Source organism: Nomascus leucogenys, chromosome 6, assembly GCF_006542625.1.
Source record: "Nomascus leucogenys isolate Asia chromosome 6, Asia_NLE_v1, whole genome shotgun sequence".
NCBI lineage: Eukaryota > Metazoa > Chordata > Mammalia > Primates > Hylobatidae > Nomascus > Nomascus leucogenys.
Window position 1 is genome coordinate 96,673,718 of NC_044386.1, and position 27,418 is coordinate 96,701,135.

The 27,418-nt window shown below is 37.5% G+C and overlaps 1 protein-coding gene across 8 annotated transcripts in view; it reads right to left on the minus strand.

The window, feature by feature from the left end:
• The window catches only part of PEAK1 (pseudopodium enriched atypical kinase 1), a 298,162-nt gene that overhangs the window by 116,268 nt on the left and 154,476 nt on the right, over window positions 1–27,418 (minus strand). For 7 of the 8 annotated variants that reach the window (XM_030814854.1, XM_030814851.1, XM_030814849.1 and 4 more), the window contains one exon: window positions 24,402–24,561. The gene's annotated coding sequence lies outside the window, so the exon portion shown is untranslated. Of the gene's footprint in view, window positions 1–24,401; window positions 24,562–26,897; window positions 26,954–27,418 lie in introns of all 8 variants that reach the window. The other variant, XM_030814852.1, reaches the window with a different exon arrangement.

Consider the following 27,418-nt stretch of genomic DNA (forward strand, 5'->3'; position numbering starts at 1 on the left):
TAATAAAACAGCTAGAGTTAATTGAGAATAGATGCGGGGGAAACCATTCTAACCTTTCTTGCAATATAAATTCAGTAGTTAAAAAATTATAATAGGCTCCACTAATTTCATGATGTTTCTTCGGTGAAGCTCAGAAATAAATGCTACATATAAGTGGGTTTCAATAAAAAAGGAATCTCTACTGGTTTAACCTCCTCTGTCCACTTTTCATCAAGTCTTTCAAGACAGGTGCAAATTGAATTTAATAAGAAAATTGCAATAGCTTTGCAAGCAAAGGGAAGTAGCTAAAATTAGACAAAAGTTTTACTGAGAACAAGTTGCACTTGCAGAATTAGGTATAACTCAGGTAATTAAAGATGTCATCTTCCCTTTGGTTAACTGCCCAAATTAAACTGAAAGATCAGAATTTTTTTGTAGTAAAAAAAAGTTTTAGAGTATAATTTCTTTTCAGATATGGTCAAAAGCTTCAAATTTGAAAAATAAATATTGGAAATATTGGAGATTCAAACCTCCAGAAATAAATGACAGGTTAAATATCTGAGTAATTAATTGCATATGAAATTGTAACATATGGAGGTAGAATGCAACAGCTGTTCATCTAATAATATATTTTAAAAGCTAAATTTATATTAGAACAATTGTTACACTCATTTCCTCCAAGCAGTAGTCTATTCACTACTGAAGTCTTGATAATCAGTATCTTCCTACACACTCATACAAATTCATTTTCTTAAAAGTACTTCTGACAATGTTTAAATAGATATACAGTGAAATTTGAAAAACAAAACAAAACAGTTATTACTTTAATACAACTATTATGACCCAAAGCAATTGTGAATGTTTCTTCAAGAGTGGCCCACAGCCCACAGGAATCATACTCACCTGAGATGCTTGCTTAAAATGTAGAGGCTTACTCCAACAATTCTTGGATCTCACTGAGATATAAAATCATTGCCCTTATCATTTTAATCAGTATTTTCACTTCCCTCTTTACCCATATTAAATTCCATGAGCAATCATCGTGTTTTCCATTTTGCAAACGCTCTCTTGACTCTCCTTCCCTGTCTTTACTAGTAAAATGCCAACCCAACCATGAGCTTACACTAAGCCTGCTTCTGAGCAGATGAACAGTGCCAGGAAACACACAGACACACAGACACACACACACACACACACTGTGCCAACTGTGCTCACTTAAAATTTATTATCACAAATCTCAAATGGGGATTTAACACTGTTAGATACAGAATCCAATCAGTTCTTTCTATATATTTACCTTTCCATTTTGAGATAAGAGTTTCACCAATCTTCTAGTCTTCTCAAATCTCTAACATCCCTTCCCCAGGTCACTTGCTACTTAGCCTCATACTTCAGTGGGAAAATAGATCCAGCCAGATGAATTTCATCTCATGTTCCCACAAATTCTACCAACCTAACTGTATCTACTCTCACACACATTGCCTTTTCTACCTTTACAATGGAAGAAGTGTTCATGTTCTTCTTTAAGGATAACCTTTCTACTTGTGGCCAGGATCTCATCCACTTGTGACTTCTCAAGGAATGTTCTTGAAATACCTTTCTTCTCTCTCTTTTTGTTTTGTTTTAAGATGGATTCTTGCTCTTGTCACCCAGGCTGGAGTGCAATGGTGTGATCTCTGCTCACTGCAACCTCTGCCTCCTGGGTTCAAGCGATTCTCTTGCCTCAGCCTCCTGAGTAGCTGGGATAACAGGCACCTGCCATCACACCTGGCTAATTTTTTGTATTTTTAGTAGAGACAGGGTTTTACATTGCTGGCCAGGCTGGTCTTGGACTCCTAACCTCAAGTGATCCACCGGCCTCGGCCTTCCAAAGTGCTGGGATTACAGGCGTGAGCCACCGTGCCCGGTCCTTTTTTCTTTTTTGCATCATCAGTTTCTCCATTCCAGATAATTCCCACTTAGTGTATGAATGTGCCATAATCCCATTCATCTTAAAAAACAAAATAAATTTCCCTTGTACTCCGGTTTCCCTCTAGGTACCACTGCATTTCTCCATTACGTTCGAAAGCAAAACTACTTAAAAAGAGTGCCCTTCACTTTCTCCCTTCCATTTTCTCCTCAATCCACTTAGTTCAGGTTTTTGTTCCCATCAGTTCAACAAAACTCTGCTAATTAAGGTGTCCAAAGATTGCATTTCCCCTAAGACCCCTGGCCAATTCTCTGTTCTCACCTTATCAAACCTTTTATTATCATTTCGTATAGTTGATCACTCCATCCTTCCTGGAATATTTCCTTCTCTAGCTTCTGGGTTACCACACTTTTCTGGTTTTCTTTCCAACTCATTGTCCAGCTCCTTCTTAGCCTACTTCATTGGCTTCTTCAGTACTAGATTTCTCAGTGTTGGAGTGACCAAAAATATCCTTATCTTCCTTTTCCCATCTTTATCCATTCTCTTGCCCTAAGGGGTTTTATCCAATCCTGTCTGTATATCACCTAATTTATATTCTTATTACCCCCATATTTTATTTCCAGTCCATTTCTCTCTTTTCAACTCTAGTATTTTTTATATAACCGTCTTCTTGACATCTCCACTTGGACATCACATTTAACAGCAGTTCCTTCTTATAATTATTAATTAATTCAGAGGTTTTACCATTTCTTATTACAATTTGAATAAAACATATTTTTCTGAAAATTACTCATTATGTCTAGGCATTCACGTTTATTTTATTAAAACTTTTTTTTGTTTTTGAAAGACATAGGGTCTCACTTTGTTGCCCAGGCTGGAGTGCAGTGGCATGATCACAGCTCCCTTCTGCTTCAAATTGCTGGGCTCGAGTGATGCTCCCACCTCAGCCCCCCAAGTAGCTGTAACTACAGGTGGGTGTCACTGTACCTGGATAATTTTTAAATTTTTTGTAGGGATGGGGTCTTGCCAACTTGCCCTGGCCAGTCTTGAACTCCTAGATTTGAGTGATTCTCCCACCTCAGGCCCCTCAAAGTGTTGAGATTACAGGCATGAGCCACTGTGCCCAGACAGCATTCACATTTATTAGTGTAAACTTATACATAAAAGTTCTTATAATTTTACAAATGTCTGTAGTTTTAGTTATGCTTCCTTTTTTAATTACCAATATCGATTAATATATTTTCTTTCTTTTTCAGACTTGCCAAGATTTATCTATTTTATTTATCTTTTAATGAACATTGCTGTTGGATTTCTGCATTCATCCTTATTAATTTGGTCCTTTATTTTCTTTGAATTATTTTATCATTTGTTTAAAAAATCTTTAATACAATTGTTTACTTATTTAAGCAAATAATTTTTATAAAATAAAGCATGCTTCCATGAAAAATTAAGAAATACATAAAAGCACAAAGTAGTAAAAGGAATAAATCAACCAACGTCCCATTACTCAGAAAGAAAATATGCTAATACTAGTGGAGTACCATTCCACACACCTCTCTAAGTATACATAGAAATGAATGGATGAACACACCGAATTGGAGAGATACTGAGATTACAGAAATTTTTTTAATTTAAAAAAATTTGTGCAAGATCATAGCTCACTGCAGCCTTCAATTCCTGGGCTCAAGAGATCCTCCTGCTTCATCCTCCTGAGTAGCTAGGACTACAGGTACGGACCACCATGTCCAGCTAATTAAAAAAAATATATATATTTTTTTGAGACAGGGTCTTGCTCTGTTGCCCAGGCTGGTCCTGAATTCTTAGCCTCAAGAGATCCAATCCTCCCTTGAGAACTGGATCAAGGAGTGGTTTCCCCCATGCTATTCTCATGATAGTGGCTGAGTTCTCATGAGATCTGATGGTTTTATAAGCATCTGGCATTGCCCTTGCTTGCACTTCCTCTCTCCTGTCACCTTGTGAAGAAGGTGCCTTGCTTCCCCTTCACCTTCCACCATGATTTTAAATTTCCTGTGGCCTTCCCAGCCATGCGAAACTGTGAGTAAATTAAGCCTCTTTCCTTCATATATTACCCAGTCTCAGGTATTTCCTTATAACAATGTGAGAACTGGCTAATACAATAAATTGGTACCAAGGTCATGGGGGACTGCTGTAAAGATACCTGAAAATGTGGAAGTGACTTTGGAACTGGGTAACAAGCAGAGGTTGGAACAGTTTGGAGGGCTCAGAAGACAGGAAGATGCGGGAAAGTTTGGAACTTCCTAGAGACTTGTTAAATGATTTTGACCAAAATGCTGATAGTGATATGGACAATTAAGTCCAGGCTGAGGTGGTCTCAGATAGAGATAAGGCTTGGGAACTGCAGCAAAGGTGACTCTTGTGCATTACGCCTGTCCTAGAGATCTGTGGAACTTTGAACTTGAGAGAGATGATTTAGGGTATCTGGTGGAAGAAATTTCTAAGCAGCAAACTGTCCAAGAAGAAGCAGAGCATAAAGGTTTGGAAAATTTGCAGCCTGAAATGTAATAGGAAAGACAACCCATTTTCTGGGAATAAATTCAAGCCAGCTGCAGAAATTTGCATAAGTAATGGGCAGCTGAATGTTAATCACCAAGACAATGGGGAAAATGTCTCCAGGGCACATCAGAGACCTTCATGGCAGCCCCTCTCATCACAGGCCTGGAGGCCTAGGAAGGAAAAATGGCTTTGTGGGCTGGGCCCAAGGTGCCCCCGCTCTATGCTGCATTGAGACATGGTGCCCTGCATCCCAGCTGCTTCAGCTCCAGCATGCCTAAAAGGGGCCAAAGTACAGCCTGAGTCATTGCTTCAGAGGGTGCAAGCCCCAAGCCTTGGTGGCTTCCATATGGTGTTGAGCCTGTGGGTGCACAGAAGTCAAGAAACGAGTTTTGGGAACCTCTGCCTAGATTTCAGAGGATGTACAGAAACACCTGGATATCCAGGCAGAAGTTTGCTGCAGGGGCAGAGTCCTCACGAAGAACCTCAGCTAGGGCAGTGTGGAAAGGAAACATGGGTTTGGAGTCTCCATACAGAGTCCCCACTGGGACACTACTTAATGGTGCTGTGAGAAGAGGGTCACCATCCTCCAGACCCCAGAATGGTAGATTCACTGACAGCTTGCACTGTGCATCTGGAAGAGTTGCAGACATTCAATGCCAGCCTGTGAAAGCAGCTGGGACGGGGGCTGTACCCTGCAAAGCTACAGAGGCAGAACTACCCAAGGCCATGGGAGCCCACCTCTTGCATCAGCGTGACCTGGATGTGAGACATGGAATCAAAGGAGATCATTTTGGAACTTTAAGATTTAATAATTGCCTTATAGATTCAGACTTGCATGAGGCCCACAGTCCCGTTGTTTTGGTCAATTTCTCCCACTTCGAATGGGTGTATTTACCCAATTCCTGTTCCCTCCATTGTAACTTGGAAGGAACTAACTTGTTTTTGACTTTACAGGCTCATAGGCAGATGGAACTTGCCTTGTCTCAGATGATACTTTGGAGTTGGGCTTTTGAGTTAATGCTGGAATGAGTTAAGACTGGGGGACTGTTGGAAGGGTAAGATTGTCTTTTGAAATGTGAGGACATGAAATTTGGGAGGGGCCAGGGATGGAATGATATGGTTTGACTGTGTCCCCACCCAAATCTCATTTTAAACTGTAGTTCCCATAATCCCCAGGTATCACAGGAGGGACCTGGTGGGAAGTGATGGGATCATCGGGGCAGTTTCCCCCATGCTGTTCTCGTGATAGTGAGTGAGTTCTCATGAGATCTGATGGTTTTATAAGGGGATCTTCTCCTTTCACTCGGCAATTTTCCTTCCTGCTGCCTTCTGAAGGAGGTGCTTTGCTTCCCCTTCGCCTTCTGCCATAATTGTTAAGTTTCTTGAGGTCTTCCCAGCCATGTGGAACCGTGAGTCAATTAAATCTCTTTCCTTTATAAATTACTCAGGTGTGAGCTGCTGCACCTGGCTAGAAAATAATTTTTTTTAAAGTGGGCTTATACTATGAATGTAGGTTTTACAATAAGGAGATTTAATTTTATATGAATTAAACAGAAGTAACAAATAAGTAACACTGAAGATATTAATTACTTTTGGATAAATGTTTCACTAAAAAAGATTGTAAATCCTAAAATATTTCTACAAGATAAAGTACAACAAGTTATAAAAATGATTAAAAATTTAAATTTCTCTAATATTCTAAGAAATGCATTAAAAACTGTAAATTTCTTCTGAGTAAATTTTGACACCATCCCACAGGTTTTCATATGTAGGGCTCTTGGCATCATACATTTCTAAAATGTTTGTTATTTCCCATTTTTGCTTTATTTTATTCCTGGAATTTAAACTTCTTTTTTTTTTAAATCTCCAGTTTTACCTTCTATGGTCTGTGAACATGGCGTATATAATTTTGTTTCTTTTAATATTTGTTTACATTTTCTCATGTTTTAATATTTGATCAATTTTTGTGACTGTTCCCTGTATATCTGAAATGAATGTTTATCTCTACATATCAATTACATTAAGCTCATTAACTGCTCATGTTACATAAATATATGTATTTATTTTTTTCTACTTTGTTCTGTCAACTTCTGAAAGATGTGTGCTAAAATCCCCCACTATGATCTTGGTTTTTATCACAGTAAAAAAAATTATTAGATTTCTTCTCTTTATATCAAAGCTATATTGCTAAGTGAATTCATATCTATAAAACAATTTACCAAGATGATAATGAAATATCTCTTCGTTTCTTCTAATTGAATGAGTTTTTGCTTTGAATTCTCTTGCTATGCCTACTACTTTTTATTTGCCTGATTAATCTTTTTCTCAACCTTCTAGTCTATGTTTTATGTGCTCCTTGTAAACAGCAAACATTTTTCAAACTGATTTGAGAGGCTACTGTTTAATAAGTGAATGCAACCATTCTACATTGCATTTCTATTTCTCATGTTTTCTTATAGCTTCTGTATTTTCTTTTCCTGCTATATGTTACCTTTACTGAATTTTCTATGTTCCATTTTTCTTTCTCCCTAATGATTTTGAACTAAAATATTGTTTCTTTTTGTCTAGTAATTATGCTTATTACGAGTACTGCATGTCTAAAAAATGTCAGTTTTATAATTTCAGCAGGTATCGAACTCTTAAGCACAAAATTATTTTCCCAAAGAATTTTGAAATATGCTATCGCACTATCTTTTTGCATCCAGCATTGGTAATTATAGGATTATTTCTGGTTGCTACTCTTTCTGTCTATCCTCAATGTCTCTCAACTCGTCTTTTTTTCTTCCTGTTTGTCCTTTCTGTTGAATTGTTAACTTCAAAAAGCTCTAAAGTTTTCTTTTTTGATGAATGCAGTGTCATCCTGCATGTCTCTGAGGACAGTAATTATATTTATTCTAAACTCTTGTTTCACTTTCTTTATTACCTCTTATCCCTTGGGCATTAGTTCTTCCATTTATATTGTTTGGTACTCTCCTTCATGATATTAGTTTTCTTCAAATATTTTGTGATTCTGGGTTGTGACCCTATCTTTGTTTGGACTTTAGAGATATCCTATTAGTCTGTGATGGCTGTATGTGATTACAGCAGCATGAGTCGGGGGAGAAAGATGTGCCACTGGGTAGTTAAAATGGATAGTTAGTGTTCTAGGGGTTCCCTATCTGTTCTGGATATTGACAGCATTGGGAGTACTCCCTTGGCCTTTAAAGCACCCAAATTTCTTGTTTATGCATGTCAAACACCAAGAAAAAACTGCAAAGGTAGGGAGAGGTAGTTCTACGTGTCTGCTTGTCCAGGAGGTCAGACATAAAGCATCCCCAAATAGCCATTCGTACCTTTTGCAGTATTCCAATCCTACACATATTTTAGATTATAGTTCTTATCTGCATTCCAATGCCATTTATCAAGGGCTCTCCATGGTTTTTGGCAAGTTTTGCTGTTTCCTATCACAGTTGTGTTTAATTGGTACTATATATTCTTTAGAGAGGGAGAGGAGGATTATTTTTAGGAATGTGTAGTAGCAAAGAGAGGCTGCAGCATGTTCTCAATGTACCATCTTGTACTGAAGTTTCAAATAGATATGTTTTGGCAGAGATAAATGGACAATATTGTACATACTTTTAAGGGAAAATGTGCTTTTTTACTATACATTCCCTTCTACTAAAATATGATCTCATAATAGTAAGAAGGGGGTGTTTATCCAGTAGTTTCTAACTCTAGATGCACATTACTGTCATAAGAAGCTGCTCAAACATCAAAGTGTAACCCCAGAAATTCTATTTTAATTGAACAAGGGTAAGAAACACTGGTACAGTAGTAGAAAAACTGCAGGTTAGGGGTCGGACTATTTGAGTTCAAATCACCACTTACTATATTATGTGACTTTAGGCAAAAACAACTTTTTGAGCCTTAGTTTCTTCAGCTGTAAATTGGGTTTACAAAATTGTGGTGAGGACTAGAGATAATATAAGAAGAGAGGCTAGTATCATGCATGGCAAACAGCATATGCTTATTAAATGTTAGCTCTTCTAATGCTATGTATAAGGAAGTAGGTGAAAAACATGGCATAAAGGAAGATCAAGTGAAATAGGATGTCCCTTCATATGTCAAAATCTTACAATGACTAAAATTTAATTCCAAATGTCACAGGAGCTGACAATCATTACCAGATTTACAAACTGAGCAAGATTATGGGATTTACAGAGTATTCCTGTCACATATTACATACCTCCTGGGCTCTTTTAACATTCTTCTTTCAATGCATCTTTCAAAAACCACTCTCTAGGAAATCACACAACTGCTCAATTCTACATTTCCAAATTTGAGAGAGTAAAATCTGTCAATAATAATGGCAACCTAATTATATGTTTCCGTTTGTATTTTTTCAAATACTATGAAAAATAGATGAGCACTTTTAAGTTGCAGGAAATAAGAATAACTAGAAAGCTGTGGATCCCAGAAATTAAAGAAACTTTAGTGTCTTCCAGGCAGGAAACAATCCAAACATAATTACAACCAGCTGGAGACAGCTCCATTTTCAGGAATGCTTAGACACTAGCAAAACAGTGATGCCCATTTGCTGACAAGTAAATGCTCATATCTTTATCATCTATGTCATTCAGAAACATTCATATGCCACTTGGCAAAACAACTTCTTAGTAGGTAATAGTCATTGAATTCTTATAAAAGTTTTAATTCATTTCCAAATACAAGTATAATACTTCACTATTTCAACATTAGAGAAAAATTATTTTCTCTTGTTTCTTTACAAATGTTTGGTTTGGCTGGGTGTGGTGGCTCACACCTGTAATCCTAGCCCTGTGGGAGGCCAAGGCAGGAGGATCATTTGAGCCCAGGAGTTCAAGACAAGCCTGGGCAACATAGGAAGTCCGTCTCTACAAAAAATAAAAAAAAATGAGCCTGGTGTAGTGGCTTGTGTCTTCAGTCTCAGCTACTTGGGAGGCTGAGGTGGGAGGACCTGATTGAGCCCAGGAGGTTGAGGGTGCCGTGAGCCTGGGCAATAGAGTGAGACCCTGTCTCAAAAAAAAAAAGCTTGTGTTTGTAAATTATTAATGATCATATACATTAAACAATATGGCCTCAGTTTTAAAAACTTTATTGTAAAAGTAAATCCATGGGTGTAATCATCGTAAAATTGACAACACCACCTTCATTTAGAGACCTAAACTAAACCTTAAGAGGGCTCAACTCTGGCTGAATTCAATATACATTAACATGGTAAGTCTGACACTAATCCTCAAAAACAAAGTCTGTGGCCAATAAGCACATGGAAGAGTATTCAACGTCATTATTCTTCAGTGACATGCAAATTAAAATCTCAATTCTGAACAGTCTATTCCAGAAGAGGAAGATATACTTCCCATTCATTTTATGAGATCTGCTTCACCATGATGCTAAAATCAGGCAAAATGTTTGGTATAATTTGTTTGGCAGAAAAAAAAATTTAAAAGAGGCAAAACAGTACTAAAAAAATCAATAAAAACTATACACCAATATCTCTCATAAACATACACACAAACATCTCAACAAAATGTTCCTGTTGTATGTAAAAAGCATAATGCATCACAACCAAGTGGGGTTCATCCTGGGAATATACAGAAAGTCCAAATTTTTTTTAAAAATCCATAAATGTAAACCACTATATTAACAGCTCAAAAAATAAAATCCATATGATCATATCAATTGATATGGAAAATGTGACAAAATCCAACAGCTATTCATAATGAAAACTCTCAGCAAACTGGAAATAGAAGGGAACTTCAACATAATTAAAGGGCACCTACAAAAAAAACCACAGCTAATATCATATTTAATAGTGAGACTGACTGGTTCCTCCTGAAGAGGGTGCAAGACAAGAATGCCTATACTATCATCATTCCTGTTCTACGTATCCTGAAAGTTTTAGTGCAATAGACAAGAAAAAGAAGTAAAAGACATACATATTGGAAAGGAAAAAATAAAACTGCACCTATTTGCGTATGACATGACTACGTATGTGAAAAATCCCAAGGAATCGACAAAAAATTTCTTAGAATTAATACATATTTTCAGATTGCAGGATACATGGTCAACATAGAAAAATCAATTATATTTTTATATACAAGCAATGTACTAATAGAAACCAAAATAAAAAAAATAACTTTCAGATCAGCTCCAAATAAAAAAAATTTAAATAAATCCTTGGGTATAAATCTAAGAAAGCCAAGTATAGAAGGGGTAGGCTGAGAACCATAAAATGCTAATAAAAGAAATCAAAGACCAAAATAAATGGAGAGATAGACTATGTTCATCAACTGGAAGACCCAACATAGTAAAGATGTCAATTTTCTTCAAACTAATCTGTAGATTTAATACAATTCCAATCAAACTCCTGCTTTTTTTCATTGAATAATATATAACAAATATTTTTCCACATCAATATTTTTCTATAATATTTCAAATAGCTATACACTCAATTTCTGGATTTATCCTAACATTAATTACTCATTCCTTTATACTTGATGTTGAATTCTAGTATTTACAGTATGTTCCATATTTCTCCATTATAAACAGGGTTTAGTAAACATTCTCCTAATTCAGTATTTGCACACATCTTTATTTCCTTAAGGTAAACTGTTAGAAGTACATTTTTTGGATCAAACAGTACACACACAAACACATGTATATTTATGCATGTGTGTGTATATATATATTTTTAAAGTTTTGATAATACATATTGTTAAAATGCCCTCTAGAAAGGTCTTTCACCTTTTAAATTTTGACTTAAAATTTAACTGCTCTGAAAAGCCTCCTCCAATTAGCCTTTTCCCACCAATCTCTATTTGGTCTCATTAAATTACTGTATCATTTATTGCACTATTTAAACAATTACTGCTGTAATAAGACATTAAGCCTCTACTAGGCTATCTGCTCAAAGTGCATGCCTTTGAGGAAATGTAACAGGAGAAAATACACAGGATGATAAACTGATGGGCTATGAAATCGCTAACAAAGGTGGCATGAAAGGATAAAGTATTAGAGTTAAGAGGGTATCACTTTTTTTTCCACGGAAGGGGTCTATTCTAATTGTTTTTAGATTTTCCTATTTTTAGTTTGTGTGCCCATTAAAAGGAAGTAGTTGCAGGTTTGGTTTGCATTTTCTGTATTATCTTTGGAATCAGTTACTGAAAAAAGTTCAAGCTATGGAAAATTTTGTCAAATTCTACATATCCTCAAAATCCACGTATTATGCTTTCTCTAGAATTCTATCATGCCTCATTTATAACAGATGAAATTGAAGTCAACTGATGCCTTCTAACAGGAAAGTATAACAATCATTCAGAAACACTGCCTATTGTGCCTTACTCATGAAATCACACGTATTAAATAAGAAGAAACTATCAAACTATGCATATTCAGCATTTGACATCACTCACAATTAGCCTGTACCAATTAACTAGGCCCAACATTGTGAATATGTTTCAATTAAGAAAAATTAATTACCCCTGTTAATTATGAAAGTCACAACGGGATTGTGCTGCTATCTTTTAGGAATTATTTGCTGAGAAATGCTTTCCTAGTTTATTTCTATGCTTCCAGTATATGATTTTAAAACATGGCAGCCAGTGTATTGCTAGATTCTTGCAAATATTAAGCAAATATACTAAAGCGGGAGAATACTTTACATAACCATATGTGTCAGACTAAATTTGAGCCAAGAACAAGAATGAATGCAACTCATATCTGATTTATATTTGACAAATACAGAGATATCATAAGCTCCTGTTTTGAATGCCTACATGTTGTTTCCATGGCAACTGCATAAACATTTTCCTCATAAAACACAGCCATCTTCATTCGTTACGTCCCATTATTTATTTATTTCCACTCTCAGGAAAAAGCCTAATTTATTCCCCAGGAAAAATCGATCAATGATTTTCTCAATCAGTAGCATTTGAACAGGAGGTGGCACAGTTATTTTTATGGAAAAACAATTTCTACCAACGCTCTTGCTATGTGATAGAAGGCTGAGGGAAAATAAAAGTAGTACTTGCTTTAAGGAAAGTGTGACTATAAGCTGCGATGAATAATCCTTCAAAGACAGATGAGAATGTGTATTAGAAACCCACAGATGGTCTGAAATTCTCTTTTTTGGTTATGTCTCTGCCAGGCTTTGGTATCAGGACGATGCTGGCCTCATAAAATGTGTTAGGGAGGATTCCCTCTTTTTCTATCGATTGGAATAGTTTCAGAAGGAATGGCAACAGTTCCTCCTTGTACCTCTGGTAGAATTCGGCTGTGAATCCATCAGGTCCTGGACTCTTTTTGGTTGGTAAGCTATTGATTATTGCCACATTTCAGAGCCTGTTATTGGTCTATTCAGAGATTCAACTTCTTCCTGGTTTAGTCTTAGGAGGGTGTATTTGTCGAGGAATTTATCCATTTCTTCTAGATTTTCTAGTTTATTTGCATAGAGGTGTTTGTAGTATTCTCTTGATGAACATTGATGCAAAAATCCTCAATAAAATACTGGCAAACCGAATCCAGCAGGACATCAAAAAGCTTATACACCATGATCAAGTGGGCTTCATCCCTGGGATGCAAGGCTGGTTCAACATATGCAAATCAATAAATGTAATCCAGCATATAAACAGAACCAAAGACAAAAACTACATGATTATCTCAATAGATGCAGAAAAGGCCTTTGACAAAATTCAACAACCTTCATGCTAAAAACTCTCAATAAATTAGGTTTTGATGGGACGTATCTCAAAATAATAAGAGCTATTTATGACAAACCCACAGCCAATATCATACTGAATGGGCAAAAACTGGGAAGCATTCTCTTTGAAAACTGGCACAAGACAGGGATGCCCTCTCTCACTACTCCTATTCAACATAGTGTTGGAAGTTCTGGCCAGGGCAATCAGGCCGGAGAAGGAAATAAAGGGTATTCAATTAGGAAAAGAGGAAGTCAAATTGTCCCTGTTTGCAGATGACATGATTGTATATCTAGAAAACCCCATCGTCTCAGCCCCAAATCTCCTTAAGCTGATATGCAACTTCAGCAAAGTCTCAGGATACAAAATCAATGTACAAAAATCACAAGCATTCTTGTACACCAATCACAGACAAACAGAGAGCCAAATCATGAGTGAACTCCCATTCACAATTGCTTCAAAGAGAATAAAATACCTAGGAATCCAACTTACAAGGGATATGAAGGACCTCTTCAAGGAGAACTACAAACCACTGCTCAATGAAATAAAAGAGGATACAAACAAATGGAAGAACATTCCATGCTCATGGGTTGGAAGAATCAATATTGTGAAAATGGCCATAACTGCCCAAGGTAATTTATAGATTCAGTGCCATCCCCATCAAGCTACCAATGACTTTCTTCACAGAATTGGAAAAAACTACTTTAAAGTTCACATGGAACCAAAAAAGAGCCCGCATCGCCAAGTCAATCCTAAGCCAAAAGAACAAAGCTGGAGGCATCACGCTACCTGACTTCAAACTATACTACAAGGCTACAGTAACCAAAACAGCATGGTACTGGTACCACAACAGAGACATAGATCAATGGAACAGAACAGAGCCCTCAGAAATAATGCCGCATATCTACAACTATCTGATCTTTGACAAACCTGACAAAAACAAGAAATGGGGAAAGGATTCCCTATTTAATAAATGGTGCTGGGAAAACTGGCTAGCCATATGTAGAAAGCTGAAACTGGATCCCTTCCTTACACTTTATACAAAAATTAATTCAAGATGGATTAAAGACTTAAATGTTAGACCTAAAACCATTAAAATCCTACAAGAAAACCTAGGCAATACCATTCAGGACATAGGCGTGGGCAAGGACTTCATGTCTAAAACACTAAAAGCAATGGCAACAAAAGCCAAAATTGACAAATGGGATCTAATTAAACTAAAGAGCTTCTGCACAGCAAAAGAAACTACCATCAGAGTGAACAGGCAACCTACAGAATGGGAGAAAATTTTTGCAACCTACTCATCTGACAAAGGGCTAATATCCAGAATCTACAATGAACTCAAACAAATTTACAAGAAAAAAACAAACAACCCCATCAAAAAGTGGGTGAAGGACATGAACAGACACTTCTCAAAAGAAGACATTTATGCAGCCAAAAAACACATGAAAAAACGCTCATCATCACTGGCCATCAGAGAAATGCAAATCAAAACCACAGTGAGATACCATCTCACACCAGTTAGAATGGCCATCATTAAAAAGTCAGGAAACAACAGGTGCTGGAGAGGATATGGAGAAATAGGAACACTTTTACACTGTTGGTGGGACTGTAAACTAGTTCAACCATTGTGGAAGTCAGTGTGGCGATTCCTCAGGGATCTCGAACTAGAAATACCATTTGACCCAGCCATCTCATTACTGGGTATATACCCAAAGGACTATAAATCATGCTGCTATAAAGACACACGCACACGTATGTTTATTGCGGCACTATTCACAATAGCAAAGACTTGGAACCAACCCAAATGTCCAACAATGATAGACTGGATTAAGAAAATGTGGCACATATACACCATGGAATACTATGCAGCCATAAAAAATGATGAGTTCATGTCCTTTGTAGGGACATGGATGAAACTGGAAAACATCATTCTCAGTAAACTGTCGCAAGGACAAAAAACCAAACACTGCATGTTCTCACTCATAGGTGGGAATTGAACAATGAGAACTCATGGACAAAGGAAGGGGAACATCACACTCTGGGGACTGTTGTGGTGTGGGGGGAGGGGGGAGGGACAGCATTAGGAGATATACCTAATGCTAAATGACGAGTTAATGGGTGCAGCAAAACAACATGGCACATGGATACATATGTAACAAACCTGCACATTGTGCACATGTACCCTAAAACCTAAAGTATAATAATAATAATAAAAAAAAGAAACCCACAGATGGGCCAGGTGTGGTGGCTTATGCCTGTAATCCCAGCACTTTGGGAGGCTGAGGTGGGCAGATCACCTGGGGTCAGGAGTACTAGACCAGCCTGACCAACATGGAGAAACTTGTCTCTATTAAAAATACAAAATTAGCCGGGCGTGGTGGCGCATGTCTGTAATCCCTGCTACTTGGGAGGCTGAGGCAGGAGAGTCTCTTCAACTGGAGAGGCGGAGGTTGCGGTGAGCTGAGATTGCGCCATTGCATTCCACCCTGGACAACAAAAGTGAAACTCTTTCTCAAAATAAAAAAAAAAGAGAGAAAAAAGAAACCCACAGATGGTTGGCAAAAGCGATCACGTTCAACTCCTACTTCTCTTTTCCACATGTGTGGAATATGACTCCTTTATGAAAAAAATTATCTTTCATTCCTACAGAGTTTGGTAGTCTTAAAAAAAATACCTTTGCTGTGTGATAGAGACTGTATAGAATGGCTAGCAACTACAGGCAAGAGACAGACTAGCCCACTTTAAAGTAGATCAAATGACAGCAAAAGGAGGATAAAAAGAAACCACATCAGGTTGTTTCACTTTATCTATTATTTAAGACTGAGGTAATTATCACAGATTTCAGTGGCAGCAGATGGAAGAGATCCCATATTGGAGTTTAGCTATCAAATTAACAACAATTTCTCAAAGTCCTCAAAGGGACAGAGGATCTATTAACATTTGTCAGCGCTCAGAATACTCCAGCCTTTACTTCCCTTCTGCACTTGGAGCTCATTGGGCTAGCTAGGGAAGCCAATAGGGATGAATATAGGTATTTACTGCCCTCTCCTCTGGGCTCTCCTGATACAATTATAATAGCACTTATCAGTGTTTTGTTATTACTTATATATGATTTCCTCAAGGGACTTTTTCTTTTCTTTTTTTTTTGAGATGGACTCTTGCTCTGTCACCCAGGCTGGAATGCAGTGGCACAGTCTCGGCTCACTGCAGCCTCCACCTCCTGGGTTCAAGAAATTCTCATGCCTCAGCCTCCCAAGTAGCTGGGACTATAGGCATGCACCACCATGTCCAGTTAATTTTTGTATTTTTAGTAGAGATGGGGTTTCACCATGTTGGCCAGGCTGGTCTCAAAACTCCTGACCTCAAGTGATCCACCTGCCTCAGCCTCAGGTGTGAGCCACCATACTTGGCCTCAAAGGACCTTTATAACACCCTCCCAATCTAACACAATGTTCTGTGAATTGTAAGGTGCTTAATAAGCAAGTGCAATAAAAGAATATTTATTCATAATGTATACACATTTTCTACAATACATAATGCCTCAGTCAAAACACTGAACTGTCTTCCAGTAATTCTCCCTACCACTTCAATGTTTCAATTCTCTTCATAGTCTTATTTCTTCCCCTACTTCTACAAAGTGTATCTCTTAATAATCTACTCTTTTTCATCTATTTCCAAGGCCTACGTCAAGGTATAGGCCAAGTATCTTTTGTATCTTTTTGTTTTCGGTCTTAAATGGATGCCTATTACCTGGGCATGGTGGCACATGCCTGCCATCCCAGCTACTTTGGAGGCTGAGGTGGGAGGATCACCTGAGCCCAAGAAGTCAAGGTTGCAGTGAGCCATGATCATGCCACGGTACTCTAGCCTAGGCAACAGAGCAAGACTCTGTCTCAAATAAGTGGAAAAAAAAAAAAAAAAAAAAAAAAAGGATGTCTAACTGTTCTTGTACCATTTCTTGAAAAAACTAATCTTTTTAGCCAGGCACAGTGGCTTATGCCTGTAATCCCAGCACTTTGGGAGGCCAAGGCAGGCGGATCGCCTGAGGTCAGGAGTTCAAGACTAGCCTGACCAACATGGTGAAACCCTGTCTCTACTAAAAATACAAAAATTAGCCGGGCGTGGTGGCACACACCTGTGGTCCTGGCTACTTGGGAGGCTGAGGCAGGAGAATCACTTGAACCCGGGAGGCGGAGGCTGCAGTGAGCCAAGATTTTACCACTGCACTCCAGCCTGGCCTGGGCAACAGAGTGAGACTCCGTCTCGAAAAAAAAGAAAAAAGAAAAAACTCATCTTTTTTCATAGATTACCTCTGCATCTTTGTTAAAAATCAATTGAACGTATGTGTGTGTCTATTTCTGGACTATTTATTGTTTTACAGATCTATTTACCCTTTTAATGACAATATACTGCTCAAGTACTGCAGTTTGATTAGTAAGTACTGAATCAGGTAGTGTGAGTCTTCCCACTTTGTTTCTACTCGGAATTGTTTTTGGCTTTCTAGTTCTTTTACCTTTCCAAAAAAAATTTTAGAATCAGCCTGTCAACTCCTATAAAAAAATACCTGATAGACATTTTTTTTTTTTTTTTTTTTTTGAGACAGAGTCTCACCCTGTCGCCAGGCTGGAGTGCAGTGGTGTGATCTCAGCTCACTGCAACCTCCGCCTCCCGAGTTCAAGCGATTATCCTGCCTCACCCTCTCGAGTAGCTGGGACTACAGGCACGTGCCACCATTCCCAGCTAATTTTTGTATTTTTAGTAGAGACAAGGTTTCATCATGTTGGCCAGGATGGTCTTGATCTCTTGACCTCATGATCCACCTGCCTCAGCCTCCCAAAGTGCTGGGATTACAGGCATGAGCCACTGTGCCCGGCCGCTGCTGGACTTTTGATAGGGATTTTATTCAATCTACAGAATAATTTGAGAGAGCTGACATCTTAATATTGACTAAGCATGGTGGCTCGTGCCTGTAATCCCAGCTACTCAGGGGGCTGAGGTAGGAGGATGACTTTAGCCCAGAAGGTTGAGGCTGCAGTGAGCGGTCTGGACCTCCAGCCTGGGTGGCAGAGTAAGACTTTGTCACAAACCAAAAAACAACTCCAATATTGACTCTTCCAATAGTTGAGCACAATATCTCTTTATTGGGATTTTCTTTGATTATTTTCATGAGTGCTTTATAGATTATCAGCACAGATGTTGCACATTTAAAAAAATTTATACCTATGTATTTGTGTTTCATGGTGCTATTGTAAATGCTATTGTAAATTTTATAATTTCAATGTCCAGTTATTAATTAATAGTGTATAGAAGGACCAGGCATGGTGGCTCACATCTGTAATCCCAGCACTTTGGGAGGCCGACGTGGGCGGATCATGAGGTCAGGAGTTCGAGACCAGTCTGGCCAACATAGTGAAACCTGTCTCTATTAAAAATAAAAAAAATTAGCTAAGCATGATGGTGGGTGCCTGCAGTCCTAGCTACTCAAGAGGCTGAGGTTCGAGAATCATTTGAACTTGGGAGACAGAGGTTGCAGTGAGCCGAGATTGCACCAGTGAACTCCAGCCTGGGTGACAGTGTGAGACTCGGTCTCAAAAAAAAAAATAGTGTACAGAAATACGAAAGATTTTTATATAATTATTTTGAATCCTGTGACTTTACTAATTCACCACTTATCATTAGTTCTAGCAGACTTTTTGGTAGATTCTCTGGGATTTTGTGTATAGAAAATGATTTCATTTGCAAATACTGAGAGCTTACTTCTTCCTCTTCAATTTGCATTCCTTTGATTTCTTTCTTTTTATTTTTCTTTTTTTGCTTAACTGAACTTGCTATGACTACCTTGTCTTGTTCTTAATTTTAGGAAGAAAGCATTCACTTTTTCACCATTAAGTGTTGCATCAGCTCTATGATAGTTATCTTTGCCCTTTACTAGGCTGAGGAAATTCCTTCAATTCCTAGTTTGCTGAGATTTTTTATTATGAATTAATGCAGTATCTAACCACTGAGTAATTTATATGGGTCATATGGGGTTTTAAATTTTTTTTTCTCTTTTTTCTTTTCTTTTTTTTTTTGAGACAGAGTCTCACTCTGTCACCCAGGCTGCAGTGCAGTGGCACAACCTCCACCTCCTGGGTTCAAGAGATTCTTGCGCCTCAGCATGCCCCAGAGTAGCTGGGATTGCAGGTGTGTGCCACGGCACCTGGCTAATTTTTTTATTTGTTTTTTCAGTAGAGACAGGATTTCACCACTTCGGCCAGGCTGGTCTATCTCAAACTCCTAACTTGAAGTGATCTGCCCGTCTTAGCCTCCCATTCTTTTAATTTCTTGATATGGTGAATTGCATCGATTGATTCTGAAGATTAAAACAACCTTGAATTTTTGGGATAAAACCTACTTTCATAATGCATTATCATTTTTACATATTGCTGGTTTTGATTTGCCAATATTTTCTTGAAGATTTGTCTATGACTGTAGTTTTCTTTCTTGTAATCTATTTGACTTGTTTTAATGTCAAAATACTACTAATTTTATAAAATGAGTTGGGAAGTGTTAAATCTTCTTTTATTTCCTGGCATAATTTGTGCATAACTGATATTATTAAATATTTCCTTGGTAGTATTAATTTTTTTTTTTTTTGGTAGAGATGGGGTTCTTGCTATGTTGCTCAGGCTGGTCTCAAACTCTTGGCCTCAAGTGATCCTCTCACCTTGGCTTCTCATAGTGCTGGGATTACAGGTGTGAACCACCGCACCTGGTCAATCTATTATTTTCTCAAGTGAGCTTTGGTAGTTGAGATGAGGTTGTGGAGTCAGACAAGCTTAGCTGTACCACTAGTCATTTGATATTGGACAATTTACTTAATTTTGATAATGATTTCCTCATATATAAAATTGAAATATTAATAACAAGACCTATGTCAAACAGATTTGTAAGGTTTAAAGATAATCCATATTCCGTTAAATGAATGTTTGTGTCCTTCTCAAAATTCTTATGTTGAAACCTAATCCCCAATGTGTTGTCATTTTGAGGTGGAGCCTTTGGCAGGTGATTATATCATGAGGCCAGAGACCTCATGCATGGGATTAGTAAGAGTCCTTATAAAAGAGACTCCAGAGAGCTCACTTGTCCCCTTCTGCCATGTGAGGACACAGTGAAAAGACACCATCTATGAACCAGAAAGCAGATGCACTTACCAGATACTAAATATGCTGGTACTTTGGGACCATAAATTTCTGTTGTTTTCAAGCCACCCAGTTTAGGCCCAATGGACTAAGCATATTAAAAGTGAATCCCAATGTTTCATATATAGTAAGCACTCAGTACACATTATTGCTACTGTTTATGTTATGTTATGTTATGTTAAGTTATTTTTGAGACGGAGTCTCACTCTGTCACCCAGGATGGAGTGCAGTGGTGCCATCTCGGCTCACCGCAGCCTCTGCCTCCTGGTTCAAGTGATTCTTGTGCCTCAGCCTCCCGAGTCACTGTGCAGATGTGCACCACCACGTCTGGCTAAATTTTGTATTTTTTTTGATAGATTCGGGGTTTCACCATGTTGACTAGGCTGGTCTCAAACTCCTGACCTCAGGTGATCCTCCCGCCTTGGCCTCCCAAAGTGTTGGGTTACAGGCATGAGCCATGGTGCCTGGCCTATTACTACTATTTTAAATTATTTTTTTTCTGGACAAATTGCACATAGGCTTCCCTATAAAAGGAAATTTTTCCTGAATGAAAGTATTGTAAATAATGCTTTAAAGGCCTATCAAGTGTTATGAGTTTAAGATTGTAGACAGATATCAAATTATTCTTTGTCTGTAAGAATATACTCCCCTATCCACAAGGGCCATAATTTTCAGCTAATGAAATAAACTTAGATAAAACTATTTGACTCAATCTTAGCATTACATAGCTAGAATGTCACTCTTTAAATTTTAGCTTCTTTAGTGGCCATGATAGTTCACACCATTAAAAATCTAAATTTCTAGTTGTGCAAATTAGAAATTCTATGAATTGCACAATTAGAAATCTGATTCTATTCTCTCTTCAAAGTCATGGTAGATTATAAATTTTGGACACAACCAGCTTGGATGGGGCCAGAAAAATATGTAAATGTAGATGGCCTGCTATGTACCTCATGGATGTGTTATATGATTTCTGAACTGGGCTAGGTGGGAGAATCCGTGCAGTTATTTTACAGTATAGAGAGGTGAAGTGCTAATCAAATCTGTTTCTTGATAATATTATAATCTTGAAAACAAACCCATTAGTAAAAAAGTGGAAATTAATGATTAGAAAAACTTTATCATACTATCTGTGGATTTCAATGACCCTACCCACAATTACCAAAAATCACTGACTGATGGATTTAAATGGAATTAGGAGTTTGATAAGGTGTGGTAAAAGTATCGCAGTAAAGATTTTGACAATGTTGTTTGTTTTCATTTTTGTAATGAAACTGTGGTTATACAAGATTATTGAAGCATACATATATATATATATATATATATATATATATATATATACTTTTTTTTTTTTTTTTGGAGATGGAATCTTGCTCTGTCGCACAGGCTGGAGTGCAATGATGCAATCTCAGCTCACTGCAACCTCTGCCTCCTGGGTTCAAGTGATTCTCCTGCCTCAGCCTCCTGAGTAGATGAGATTACAGGTGCCCGCCACCATGCCCAGCTAATTTTTACTAGAGACAGGGTTTCACCATGTTAGCCAGGCTGGTCTTGAACTCCTGACCTCAGGTGATCCACCCACCTCGGCCTCCCAAAGTGCTGGAATTACAGGCGTGAGCCACTATGCCTGGCCCTGAAGCAGATATAATTAAATAAGTACACTTAAATCAATAACAGAGAGACAGGGAAATCTGATCACTTTCTATGTATTATCTCACCTGCATAAGTTAACACTTAACACTTTAATTTCTGCAGTGTTTTAAAAGTTCCTTTCTTCAACTTAAAATTTTTTTTTAAAATAGTTGAGAACCAGAAAGAATTTACTGGATATTTTAGAAAGGTGAATGTGGCCACATGGCTACCAGTGACAAGGGCACAAAAAAGCTCCAATAATGCCACAAGTAGAGGTTTAACCCAGAATTAGAGATTTTTTTTTAAAGAAATCACTGTTAAGATATATATAATTTTTTTTTTTTTTGACAGAGTCTCACTCTGTCACCCAGGCTGGAGTGCAGTGGCATGATCTTGGCTCACTGCAACCTCTGCTTCCTGGGTTCAAGCGATTCTCCTGCCTCAGCCTCCCGAGTAGCTGGGATCACAGGCACACGCCACCACACTCGGCTAATTTTTGTGTTTTTTTTGTTTGTTTTTTGTTTTTTTGAGACGGCGTCTCACTCTGCTGCCCAGACTGGAGTGCAGTAGCGCAATCTCAGCTCACTGCAAGCTCCACCTCCTGGGTTCACGCCACTCTCCTGCCTCAGCCTCCCGAGTAGCTGGGACTACAGGCGCCTGCCACCATACCCGGCTAATTTTTATTTTTAGTAGAGATGGGGTTTCACCATGTTAGCCAGGATGGTCTTGATCTCCTGACCTCGTGATCTGCCTGCGTCGGCCTCCCAAAGTGCTGGGATTACAAGCGTGAGCCACTGCGCCTGGGCTAATTTTTATATTTTTAATAGAGATGGGGTTTCACCATGTTGGTCAGGCTGGTCTTGAACTCCTGACCTCAAGTGATCCGCCTGTCTTGGCCTCCCAAAGTGCTGGGATTACAGGCCACCGTGCCCTGTCCAAGATATTTTTAATCAAGGTTAATGTTAGTACAGGGAAGAATAATTAGAACATTCATTCTTTGGTATATAATTTCTCCTGTCTTATATTTATCAACATGAAACAGGTTCTGCATTCCTTAGAATTATTAGAACTAGTACATGATGCTATTTGATTGACTTTTCATATCTCCTACATTTCAAAGCAAGAAACTAGTTTCGGTCCATCATACCCATTCACTATCAAGACATAGTGACTCAAGCAAACAAATGATTATCTCTCAAAATCAAATTAGTAGAAATCCAATGAATAAGAGTTATAATTGTTCACTAGGATTTCATGTAAAAAATTGGAAATATTTGAATCTTTACAAAACATGCATTGAAATAATTCTGGTCTAGGACTAAGAGGATTTAAGAATGATAAAGAATCTTAAGCCTTCATATAACTGCTTTCTACTCTACTTGAAATCAAATAGTATTTTCAATTTCACAAGAAGAAAAAATCTTATAATCCTTTAAAATTTCCCTCTCCTTTACTATTCTGGATTCTTGTCCATTTTATAACTCCCAATTCTTTCAAGATGATTTTCAAAAGGTAGAGAGAAAGAGAGGCAAAAGAGTAAATAAAGATTATGTTAAAATAAGATATCTAGAGACTAGATGTCAAGTAAGGAAAACAAAACATGAAATAAAGTTCAAAAAATAACACCAAAAAATCCTTTGTATATTGAATAGGAACTACTACCTATGTTGCTTATTTCTATGAAACGAAAAAATAATTGTTGAAGGATGTGAGGTAGGAGGCGGGACTTGACTCCAGAGGTGGGGCTCAGACACTGGACCAGATAGATACAGGACTAGCTAAAATGGGCATGTCAGGGGGGACAGCAGCCTTCAATCATGCCATGTAAATTTACAGTTGCCATGGCAACACCCAGAAGTTACTGCCTCTTTCCATGGTAATGACTCAATGATTACTACCCTTTCCCTAGAAATTTCTGCATAAATCATCCCTTAATCTGCATGCAGTTAAAGGAAGGTATAAATATGACTGCAAAACTGTCCTGAGCTGCTACTGTCTGCCTACAAAGTACCCCTGCTCTGCAGGAGCAGTCAAAGAGCTGTGATACCACTAGAGCTGTAACACTGCCTGTTCAATAAAGCTGTTTTCTTCTACCTCTGGCTTGCCCTTTAATTCTTGCCTTCGCAAAGCCAAGATCCCTCATGGCCTAAGCTCTGCTTTAGGGCTCACCTGCCCTGCATCAAATGGACTTATAAATATACTAGTATTTTCCATATTCTTTCTCAAATAATCTTACATTTCTAAATTAAGTTTATAACTAGGGGAAAAAAATTCTTTTGAGCAAACATTAAGGACCAAAGCCTGGTTATGCTAAGTAAGTTATAAAATGTTCAGCTTTATCTATAGTTTGGCATTTAACTTAAACATTTAAACTTAAAAAGAAATTCTTTCCAGTCATCTAAAATTCTTGGTGGAAATGTAACATGTTAGGAGAATTCTGCTTACTGTTTAAATCTGAAGCACTTCATTCATTCTGGTGACCAAGGTGGTTTTAGCAGCTAGCATAACATTTCTTCCAAATTTCAAGGTGCTTTGGGTCTTTCCAAGATGAATGTCCTTTCTTCCTTGCCTCTCATTCCTTAGTTTCTGAAGATAGCAATGTTTACTGCAAGAGAAAAAAAATAGAACAAAACTGGAGAGTGACATAATTTCAAATATATTGGACATCTTTTCTTAGATATTCCTAATATCACCCTCACTCAACAGTTATAATTCATCTAATTCACTTAAGAAATATCTTTTTTACTTAGGTGGAGACACGCACATAACCTCACACACTCAAGACCTCCCCATGGCATACCAAAGAACCAGTAACTTACAAGAACCGAAAGAGCACCGATGCACTTGAGATTTTCTAAGTCTTCATTTGATTGTTTTTGTAGAGACTTATTCTACTGGAAGTATATGAATATTAATTGAATGACAAGTCATTTAACTCGAACTTTATAAAAATATGATTCTAAGGGCCACAATGTCCAACTTCGGTATAATCTCTCTAAAATATTGAAAGCAGGTATCTCCAAATGTAAATATTTCACTAGCCACTTTGCAGTTTTAGTTTAGGCTCAAGTACGATTTTTAATTTGGTTTTTAAAAATATCACCCACAATTAAATACATGTCTACCTATTTCTGATTCTTGGGCATCCATTTTATGCATGTTCAAAACTGACCCAACCCCTAATTTGTTTCACTACAACACCAAACACAAGGAAAATAACTGAGTTATTGTATACTATATACAAGAGGATGTATATAGATTATATGCAAACACTACATTTTATATAAAGAACCTGAGCATCTGTGAATTTTGGTATGCATGGGGGGTGGTCCTGGAGCCAATCTCCTGAGGACACACCAAGGATGATTGTAATTCCATTTATTATAATATTCTTTTGCTAGTGTGATCATATATTATACCTCTACATATATTACAAAACCTCATAATGATACCGTTCAACTTTTGTTTTAAAAAGTCAGCTTTCTTTTAAAGAAAGTGACAGAGGAAAAAAAAAAAGCTATTTGTATTTATCACCTTGGTGGTATTCATTTCTTCCTATAGAACTGAGTTTCCATCTGGTATCACTACCTTTCAGCTTAGAAAAGTAGTTCTTATACTGTATGTCTATTAATAATAAATATCTGAGTTTTTAAAATCTGAAATTATCTTACTTTATCTTCATTTTTGAATGATATTTTCATTGGATATTGCATTGTGACCTAAAGGTTTTTTTTTTTTTCTTCTTCCTTACAACTTTTTACTAATATCATTCCATAATTTTTTGTCTTCGATTTTTCTGATAAGTCAGCTGTCAGTAATATTATTGCTATCCTGTATTTAATGCTTCTTTTATATTCTGGCTATTTTGAAGATTTTCTCTTTATCTTTGAACTTTATTTCTATTTTTTTGAGATGGAGTTTTGCTCTTTTGCCCAGGCTCAAGTGGCATGATATTGGCTCACTGCGACATCCACCCTCTGGGTTGAAGCGATTCTCCTGCCTCAGCCTCCTGAGTAGCTGGGATTATAGGTGCCTGCCACCACACTTGGGTAATTTTTGTATTTTTAGTAGAGACAGCATTTCACCATGTTGGCCAGGCTGGTCTCAAACTCCTGACCTCAGGTGATCCACCTGCCTTGGCCTCCCAAAGTGCTAGAATTATAGGTGTGAGCCACCGCGTCTGGCCTATCTTTGGACTTTAGTAGTATAACTATTATATGTCTAGATTTGATTTTCTTTGTATTTATTCTACTTGGAGTTTACTGATCTTCATTCTGTGAGTTATGTTTTTGCCCAATATGGGAAATTTTTGGCACTTATTTCTTAAAAAAAAAATTGTTCTGTCCCATATTCTGTCTTCCTCTTGGGGATTCCAATATACATAAGTTTGACTGCTTATTATTTCACAGGTCATTGAGGATATGTTCTTTTTTAAAATTTTTTTTCTCTTTATTCTTTTTTTTATTTTTTATTTTCTAATCAAGTAAGCAGCAATGAGTATTTATTATTTTGTTTGTTTGTTTAAAAGGCAGGGTCTCACTCTGTCATCCAGGCTGGAGTACAGTGGCATGATCACGGCTCACTGCATCCTTGACTTCCTAGGCTCAAGCAATCCTCCTGTCTCAGCCTCTTGAGTAGCTGAGACTACAGTCACACGCCACCAGGCTCTGCTAATTTTTACATTTTTTGTAAACACTGGGTCTCACTACATTGCCTAGGCTAGTCCTGAACTCCTGGGCTCAAGCTATCCTCCCACCTCAGCCTTTCAAAGTACTAGAATTACCGGTGTGAGCCACCATGCCCGCTGACATACTTTTATTTATGCATCCTTCTAGTCAACCACATATGAATTATATACTTAGGAACTACTGTGTGAAAGGCAGTGTTCTAAGTACTAGAGAGACAATAAAAATGCAAGATCTCTGCTCTCACACAGTTTACCTTCTAGTACAGAAAGATGGACAAATAATAAACTGATTTCAGACATCTTCAACGCTCTGAAAAAAAATAGAGTGTTGCAAAGAGAATGGGAAGGTGAAGATGCTGTTTTAGATAGCATATAAACTAAAACTCTCTGAGGAGATGATGCCAAGTTGAAATTGAATAAAATGAGCCAGACATGTAAAGATTTAGGAGTAGAATTTTCCAGATATAGGGCACACATGTCATAAGATAGGAAGGAGTATATAATGCTCCTAGAAAAAATGTTTCTAAATTATCAGAACAATGAATTAACAATTTGTGAGAAGATATCTTGAATATCATACCATTACCATGCCCAAAATTTAAAAATTGGCCTGATTTTAAACCTATTAATTATTTATTCCTGTGTAATAACAACAATGAAATAACAATTATTTTAAACTGTTAACTTATTTTACTAACAATGGAAATTGTGTTTGGGTTCTGACTTTCCATTTATTCCAAGCTTCTGCCAGTACCAATCCTTATTTTTATTTCAT